We start from the raw sequence: 9386 nt of genomic DNA, 5'->3' as shown, positions 1-9386 counted from the left end.
GACGACTACACACCGCTCTTCTTCGAATTCTTCAAGACTGATGCTCCAGGCGCTACTGACATCGAAGAAGTTGCTTGCCTAGCAAGAGAGTAGGAGGAACGTGCAAGAGCTGAGGCAGAACAAGTACGCATGGAGGAAGAGGAGTGAGCACGGAGGCAGTGTGATTTAGCCAGAAGTGGCGCAACGTCCACTATAACATCATCCATACTCACGGGACGACACCAACGTCTTCTCCATGCCCCCAACCAAACGCTATGGCCGTCGTCATGGGGATCATGGGGTTTCCTCTTCCCCTTGCCAAATCGGGCAAGGATCATGGGGTCTGATACCAAAAATGTCATGAACTCGCTAGAACTTCGGCGAATCGCCTAGTCGTCACGATTGGGATGAAACGAGATGGATTTGGGAATGAGTTCTAGGAAGAAAAGTTGAGAAAGAACAGAGATAGAGAGTTTCGTTTTTATATTTCTTCTTTCATACCGCCAGCCAACGCCAATTAGTGGCTTATATAGCCGGACAGCCCTTACAATGTAGAGTATCAGAGTTAGGCCCAGACAACAACACGGCCCAATTGATTACATAAACAAGTCTTATCTGCATCCTTGCTAAATCACTACCGGAGAAAGCATCTTTAACGCCGGTAAGGGAACCCCTAGTAGTCCCGGTTTTCCAACCGGGACCACGAATTCGGGACTAAAGATGGGACTAAGGACTAGGGGTTCCGGTTAAGTTTTTTTTTTCTTTTCTCGTGCCCAATATCTCCAAATCATTACAAAAATAACGAATCACAGATTGTTCACACATCACAAATCAATAACAAATCACAGATCATTCACACATCACAGATCGTTCACACATCACAATTCTCCCGATATCTCAACATCTCAAATCATCCATAGCAACAACCCGATATCTTAACATCCCAAATCATCCACAACAACAAATCACAAATCATTCACACATCATTATCAAATCACAAATCGAATAAACAAACAACCATTCACATCATTCACATGTTTAGAAGGAAAAAAGAAAAAAAAAGGAAAAAAAATGCATGACTCCGCGCTAGGCCACTGAGCCTCCACCTCCCGCCCCGCGCCGCCTGCCGCCGGAGGGGAGGAGGGGAGTAGAGGGGAGGGCCCGAGGAGGAGGAGGAAGGAGTGCCGGATTTGAGAGATGATTTGGTTTTGTGGAGAGGAAGATAAGAAGATAAGGTTGAGCGAGAGAGAGATTTTTTGGGCTCTCACGTTCTATTTTTTCCCTCTCCGATTCGCACGTGTTTTTTTAGTTTTTAGTCCCGGTTGGTATAAACAACCGGGACTAAAGAACTTATTTTTAGTCAACCAGGACTAAAGAACTTATCTTTAGTCAACCGGGACTAAAGATATTGAGGGGACCGGTCACGTTCTCACAAAGATGATTTTTAGTTCCAGTTGGTAAAGATCAAAAAGATATCTCTAAACTTATAACTAAAAATGGTTTTTAGTCTCGGTTTTTAGTTGAACCAAGACTATTGTGGATTTTGGCCAACCCATGAAAGATGCTTTCTCCAGTAGTGAATGTAAACAGTGATGTTCTGAATATTAGCCATTTGGCGTCTTGATTATACTGTTTGCCCATTGATAAAGTGCAACACAGTGGCTGGCATTTCCGTGGCATGATATGTTATATATCTAAGTGGACTGTGTAAAGAATGTTTTTTGGGCACATTTTGTTATATACCAACTGTGTAAAGAATGGTTATGCTATTCCACATGTTTTATCAAATCTCAACTAATTAAAATATTCGTATTTTTCCTTTTGTCACAAGACGGACGAAGGCCGCCTTCGTCCATCGGTAGTGCGCCTTCGCCCGTAACCCCTGAATCCCAATCGCTCTTAGACTTCTGAAAATCGGAACAACCAAATCGCACCCCCCCTCCCCAAAAAAAAATCAACCACAATCATCACATAATCACAAAATAATCGTCAAAGAAGAACAACAAAACTACATTAGAAAACTTCTCTCGCCTGCCGCCGGATCTACCCTTGGCCATCGCCATCGCGGTCCTCGGCTGTTGCCACCATCGCCCTCGGTCGTCGCCACGCCATCCATCCGTGGCGGCCGCCACGCTATCCATCCGCGGCTGCCGCTGACACCACTATCGCCATCGGAGGGAGAATAGAGGTGGCAGAGGGAGTTGCCGCTGCTGGATCTGCCCGCGGTCACCGCCACTGCTGTCGGATCCACCTGTGGGGCACCGTCACAGCTGTTCGCGCGCCGCCGCCGCTCAGTTGTCGCTGCGAGAAAGGAACGGGAGAGAGGACAGGGGAGGAGGAGAGGCGTTGCCGGAGGAGGGAGGGGGAGGGGGCGGGGGATGGGGAGCGGGAGCGGTGGAGGGGGAGAGGTGGCGCCGATGAGGAGAGGCGGCTGACGGTGGCGGGGAGGAGAAGAGTGAATCAGGGTTAGGGTTTTTTTGCAACCAACGGTTTTGATTGATTTTGGAACCGATCTGAGCCGTCCATCAAAACGAATGGCTCAGATCAATCCCGCATTGGGCCAGCCTCCATTGTTGGGCTGCATCGTTGCTGGGCCGCGCACATTTGATGGGCCGCACGCAAGCCGGCGGGTCCAACATAATGCACGTTAGACTTTCGGTTGGGCCCAAACGACAGTGAGAGGAGGAGTTGAGGGATGTTCATTAGACTTCCTTTGCGGGCTGAGAAAGAAAATGGCTAATAGTGGCCCAGAGAGAAATGAAGATTTTTATTTAGATTTTTGTTTAAATAAATACTGAAATAAGGTTTGTATTATCGGAATTAGCAATTAAGCTATGAAAAATTAATAAAAATTTAATCTAACCATATCATTTTATTTCCCACACTTACTTTACTTATAAATTAATTTAATTATACACCTACCTACTTAAAAAATACCTAAATATTCCAAAAAATTTGTATTTCAATTAATTAATTACATAATATAAATATTTCTCAACTTTTCCTTAATTTTCTTGTCTTTTCTTCCCATTGCAACGCACGAGCAATTTTTCTAGTCTCAACAAATGAAACTATAAATTCCGAATATATATATATATATATATATATATATATATATATATATTAATTGTCATGGTCTCCTTGATAGAACATGCACGTGATCATTTCATTTATTTGGTTTGTCCGAGAGTTTTTTCATTGTTGTGCTATCTGCCGTTACCCAAGCGCACGATAATAATATCTACTCCCTCCGTTTCATATTATAACTGGTTTGAATTTTTTCTAATCAAATTTTGTTAAGTTTGATAGAGTTTATAGAAAAATTTAACAATATCTAAAATATCAAATTAGTTTTTATTAAACCTAACATTTGTGTTGAAAATATTAATATATTTTTCTATAAATTTAGTTATATTTAAAGAAGTTTGACCTTACTATTTAAAAATAAACCAAAGGTTAAGATTGCTTGAAGGATTCACCCGCAAAATCAACGCTCGCAGACGCCCAATCTCTCCGCGATCCCTCGCACCGCACGCGCGCACCCTCTCCCCTCTCCCCTCTCCCCTCTCCATCCTCGCATGTGTGTGTGTCCTCTCCCCTTTCGGCTCCCTCCATCACGCCCCTCTTCCCAACCGCTCTCCCCGCTCCCTTCGCCGCCGCCTCCTCTGCTCGCGCTCCTCCGCCCGTCGCGCCGATCCACGCCGCCACCGACAACGATCTCCTCCGCGCTGCCCCTCCGCCCATTGCAACGATATCGCACCGCCCTCCGTGCATCCCCTAACTTGCGCCCCCATCCCTCCCTTCACCATCGGTGGCCGCCTCCCCTTCCAACCTCGCCGCCCTGCGATTCCCCTAAGCGCTGCGCGTTCTCATCCCTCCCCTCACCATTTCCTTCGAACCTCTCCGGCCATCCGCCCTCAGCCCTCCCCTCACTATCCCCTTCCAACCTCGCCGGCCATCCACCCGTTGCCCCCTGCCCGTCGGAGATCGACGGCCGCCGGTTTCACTAACCGCCACAATCAACCCCATACCTGAGCCGAGATTATTTGTATTTTGCGGGAGGATCCTGGGAGCAATTTAAATCAATGGTATTATACTGTGTTTATTCATCTCTCGTCTCTGTGTTTATTCAGCCATGTTAGGGATGTGGAACACAATTCTTCGTGTTACTCACTGATTTAACTGAAAATTTCATTACTGAACGCTTGCAGCATAGTATTTGATTTTGACCAAATCCATTATAGTGATGGCAGATGAACAGTGATACTACTTCAACATCAGAAAATTTCTGGTACGCACCTCTAACTGTTCATGAAGCTGCTTATGAACCTCAATTTGCATTCGCAGAGCTTCTGCCACTTGTAAGTTCCTAAGGAATGGTAGTAGAATGCATGCATCAGAAGTTATAATGACACCAGAAAATCAGACATACATCTCTTTTCATAATGAAGTATCAAATACTTAGCAACTATTTTCTCAATTTACCTTCCTTAGTCTCTGGAAGATATTTTGCGAGGCGATACTTCTGCACAATGAGGACAGGGAAATTGTGAGCATAAATGAAAACATAAAAGGAAGGTTGATTTTCCAGTAAAAACAATAATTGTATATAAAGTGCTACCTGTAAATGACTCTTTACATGGTAGATGGTCAGGCCTTCTACTTTCATAACTTTCAGAGAAACGTGTACAATTAGGGGATTGAATTTTGGGTGGCTGTTGGTCATGCTCTTAAGATACTCTGAATGATGGTTCAAATAGAAGTTATAAGTTATTCCAGAAAGGTCATGATGATATATATTGCTATTAGAATGTCAGATTAAAAATGCATGCCCAGTAGGTGTTGCTACCTCTGAGGCATGTTAAGTTTTCAGATTGCTGCTCACTGATGCTAATGTGAATTATTGTCTATACTAATTTGCCTATACACCATGCTGCTGAGCTCAGCATAACTTATATTTTACCTGTTAAATATTCAATTTCCTTTAATATTCAATTGCTTTGATCCGTCCCCTCTGTCAACGTGACTGGGTACCCCTCTGTCAATTGGTTTATTAGATCAGTGAATAGTGTCGTTCAGAAAAAAAAAATAATGGGTTGATCAATGATCATTGCCATGGGCAACTTTAAAAAAATGCATGTGTTGTAGCTTAGTTTAGTTTTGTGCATTTTAATAATTTCTTGTATTACGGGTCAAAAGAGGACATCGGGGAGTTCATTGTTAGCTGGCCCATCATTCAACATCCTGTGAGCTAACCTCTGGTTAATAAAATTGGATAAAAATATAAGAATTCCTTTCCTTGATTGGTTATAGATAAATTGTTTTATACTCCCTCCGTTTCATAATTAAGAATTTTTAGCATTACCCACATACATATAGATATTAATGAATCTAAACACATACATATGTCGATTCATTAACATCTAAATGAATGTGAGCGTTTCATAATGTAGGACTTTTTAGCATTACCCACATACATATAGATGTTAATGAATCTAAACACATACATATGTCTAGATTCATTAACATCTAAATGAATGTGAGCAATGCTAGAAAGTCTTACATTGTGAAACAAAGGAAGTACTTAACTCAGTGATGACCCCTTTGTAATGCCAGATCTTTGACTGGAATATTACAACTTTGTTTTGTTATCCATTCTATATAAATTCTCATCATAATATGGCTATTTGGATAATGTGTTTCAGTATTGACTTTTACATGACACATGCTCTATGCATCTGTCCATGTTTATTTACTTGTATGAAAATTGCTTCTTTATGATTCTCAGAAATACTAACTAATTCTGACAATCTAAGCTACTGCAGGGCAACGCTGGTGCCAACATCAGCTACCCGCCGCAAACGCCTCTGGATCTCGCATCCCACCACGTCGAGGCAGGGTCGGTTAGGCCGGCAAACCATTGACAGCATCGCCCAACACTCACCACAGGTACATTGCTTCGTCCCATTGCTCCCATAGTGCTCGATGAAATGCCTTTAGGTTTTTTTGGGGGGGTAAAAGTGGAGGCAAAAATGCACTTGAGGCTAGACAATCATGCAGCTGAATGAGTATTGATTACATAACCATGCAGTTTTTGAGAGCCAATTTCTTAACATTGTTTGCAGCTGTTGAATGCCTCGTTTGGTCAAAAAAAATTTCCTTTGTTGTGTGCATGGATTTAGAACTAAAATTCAAATGCCAATAGCAATATGTATTCTGTTTTTTTTCTGACCCTTTCCTAGACAAATGCAATATTTTTTCTGTATTTTTTTTCCTGAACCTTTCCTACACAGACAATGAGAACAAAAGTAAGGAACTGTCTAAACAGACTGCAACATACACAAAAAAAATATTGTGTATAGTGAGGTCCTCACAAAATAGTCAAGGTATATTATGTTACTAATTAACCAATCTGATGCTTGCTTACGATCCATTCTTTTTGTAATTATTCTTATTATACGTTATATGTAACATTTCGTGTTTTTTTATTGGACAGCAGTAAATTACTTTCGATGTGATACTGGAATCGACCATATGTACCATTACATGTATGCGTTTTTACTTTTTACTTTTAGTTTGCATTCATGAAAATTTCAGTGATCCCATTTAGGGTGATAAAGTGCTCTGTCTGATGATTGGATTGCAGATGAATTGCGATTTGCATTTCATGTTACTATGGCACTATGCTAAGTGAATCTTGTTTACTTTCTTTAATCAAGCACAAGGAAATTGTGTTGGAATTAGGTACTAACTCTGCCTACATAGTAATTTTCAGACTGCATTGCATGACTATAAATACCATCAGTTGGAATTAGATTGTTCTGCAAATATCCATTTCACATTGAGATAGCATTAATTTTGTTTCTCTTTTTTAGATAATGGAATAAAATCCCGGCCTTTGCTCAAGTAGCTACAGCCAATTATTACACAAATTCACACAAACTAGCACACAAAAAAGTCTTAAAAAACACATACAAGTAAGGCTAAAGGAAACACAAGCTAATAAATAAGCACACAAAACAAAGACCCATTGATTATTGAATCCTATTGGTGAACCTCCAACCAAAGTTGGCCAAAAGCTGCATAACCGTTGTCTCAAGTAGTCGACATGCAGATTTTATTAGTTTGATGTCCTCATCACACCTTTGTAATTGAGCCCAAGACCGGAGCCAGCACGTTGCCCTGAAAAGGACCTGCATATAAGATACAGATGCTGATTTGTCAAAAACCATATCATTTCTACTCAACCATAGAGCCTAACATATAGCGGATGCTCCTACAAGAATGAGTTTTTTGGTTCCTTTATCAATACCCACGAGCTAAGCCAATTCCCAAAGATATGAGAAATATTGTGTGGAGGATATAAACCAAAAGAAATTTGTAAAGCTCTCCATAGAAACTTTGCATAATGGCATTCCAAAAATAAATGTTGAATAGTCTCATCTTTTATACAGAAACAACATCTCAAACTACCATTCCAATTTTTCCTAGTCAAATTATCTTTTGTTAAAACAACCCCTTTAAATAAGTACCACATAAAAACTTTAATCTTGAGAGGCATCTTAAGTTTCTAAATGATCTTATTCCTCTCAATGTAACCATTGTTGATTAAAGCTAGATACATAGAACAAACATAGAATTGACCATTTTGATGAAGATTCCATCGGTATATATTACTTTCCTCTGACCAACTAAAGCTCTCCTAACAGAAACATTTAGTGGAACAGTACTCATGACATAAGCAATCGAAGAGTTTCTCCTTCGAACTATTGAATACAGAGACAGGTATCTATCCTTAAAGGAGTAATTTACTAGCCATTTATCCTCCCAAAATCTGACTTGCTCACCATTATTAACAGTCCAGGAACCCAGATTTAAGAAAGTATTCTTAACTTTCATGAGACCTGACCAAAAATGAGAATCCCCATGTTTCTTCTGAACTTGATTTATTGTTTGATTATTAAGGTATTTTCTTTTCAATAAGTCTTGCCAAACACCTTGCTCATTTATCAATTTAAACAACCATTTACTCAATAAACATTGGTTTTGTATTTCTAAATTCTGAATTCCAAGCCCACCCTGATCTTTTGGTTAACAAATAATATCCCATCTTGCAAGTCTATACTTCTTTTTATGATCATCACCTTGCCAAAAGAAGCAAGATCTATAATAATCAATTTTTTTAAGAACTCGTTTTGGGATCTAAAAAAAGATATCATAAACATAACTAGACTTGAAAGCACCGAATTAATCAAAACCAATCTCTCTCCAACTGACATATGTTTACCTTTCCAACTGCTAAGTTTTTTTTCAATTCTTTGCTCAATTGTTTTCCAGTCTTTATTACTTAATTTCCTAAAATGCATAGGAGTTCCAAGATATCTGACATGAAAAACTCCTAGCCTACAACCAAAAATATTGGAATATTGTTCCTGACATTCTTGTGCATGACCAAAACAAAATAATTCACTTTTGGAAAAATTTATCTTTAGGCCAGAAAGCTTTTCGAAGGCTGTTAATAACAATTTCAAATTCTTTTCATTTTCTAAGCCATGTTCACAAAAAATATTGTTACTATATTATGACATTAATATTGTCTTATGCAATGGATGTTTGTAAACAGGGTTTCAGTTCTCTACCATTAGCTTGTGAACTTGTTACCTTGCCATCATCCATCTGCCTCATAGCACCACTTACATTGGTCGGCTGCCAGCCTTGGTCTTCTTCAAGACAAGCATGCTAACACAAGTGGTTTGCGTGGTATCTGAGAAAGAAAGATTGATGGTGCAAATTGCGTGGTATCTGAGAAAGAAAGATTGATGGTGCAAATTATGCGGCAAAAATTGACAGATGTTTGATACATGTCTTTAATGGATTGTATTTAATCATGTAAATTTAGTCTCTATCCGTCGATTTAAAATTGTAGCATTCATTCATAATCTCTGGAGATAATTTTCGTTTTAAAATATAATCTGTCCTACGCATATATATATCATGATTTTTTATGATGCTTTCAAAAGGAAGTGAACAGGAAAGAAAAAGGCAATGTCCTGTTTGTCGTGAATTGGTGGTGATTTATGACATTGGCAATATATTTATAGGGGAGATATGTGATAGGGATCGTGTACAGATTCCATTGGTTGATGGGTGAAATAATAATGTATGTCTAATTTGGTTAACTTTTTACCCAGCAAAAGTGTCATAATTCTTCACGCATGGACGAGTATATTCCTATGATACGTTATGGTCGATGAAGCAGACGAATTAGAGGACAAGGAAGGTGAGCAGGCCAGCGAGGTTGAGAGCATCGTTGCCCATTGAGCTAGTCTATAGGACAATGAGGCTATTGTGTAGTATGGAATAGTATCCATGGGTTGTTCAACCCATTTTGATATAATGGTCAGTTT

At 39.8% G+C, this 9386-nt stretch overlaps 1 long non-coding RNA gene across 7 annotated transcripts; it reads left to right on the top strand.

The window, feature by feature from the left end:
- Positions 1-3489: 3489 nt before the first annotated feature.
- LOC127785474 (uncharacterized) lies at positions 3490-8950 on the top strand. 7 transcript variants are annotated; one of them, XR_008019747.1, is made up of 7 exons: positions 3490-4067; positions 4191-4270; positions 5805-5928; positions 6273-6365; positions 6476-6527; positions 6626-6723; positions 8603-8950. It is a non-coding gene; the product is annotated as an uncharacterized LOC127785474 (long non-coding RNA). The 7 variants fall into 7 exon arrangements; XR_008019748.1 differs by lacking the exon at positions 6273-6365 and having other exon boundaries at positions 3493-4067; positions 6479-6527; XR_008019744.1 differs by lacking the exon at positions 6626-6723 and having other exon boundaries at positions 3495-4067; positions 6479-6527.
- The last annotated feature ends 436 nt before the right edge of the window (positions 8951-9386 follow it).

This window comes from Oryza glaberrima, chromosome 9, assembly GCF_000147395.1.
Source record: "Oryza glaberrima chromosome 9, OglaRS2, whole genome shotgun sequence".
Taxonomy (NCBI): Eukaryota; Viridiplantae; Streptophyta; class Magnoliopsida; order Poales; family Poaceae; genus Oryza; species Oryza glaberrima.
This window is presented reverse-complemented; position numbering and strand designations above follow the sequence as displayed.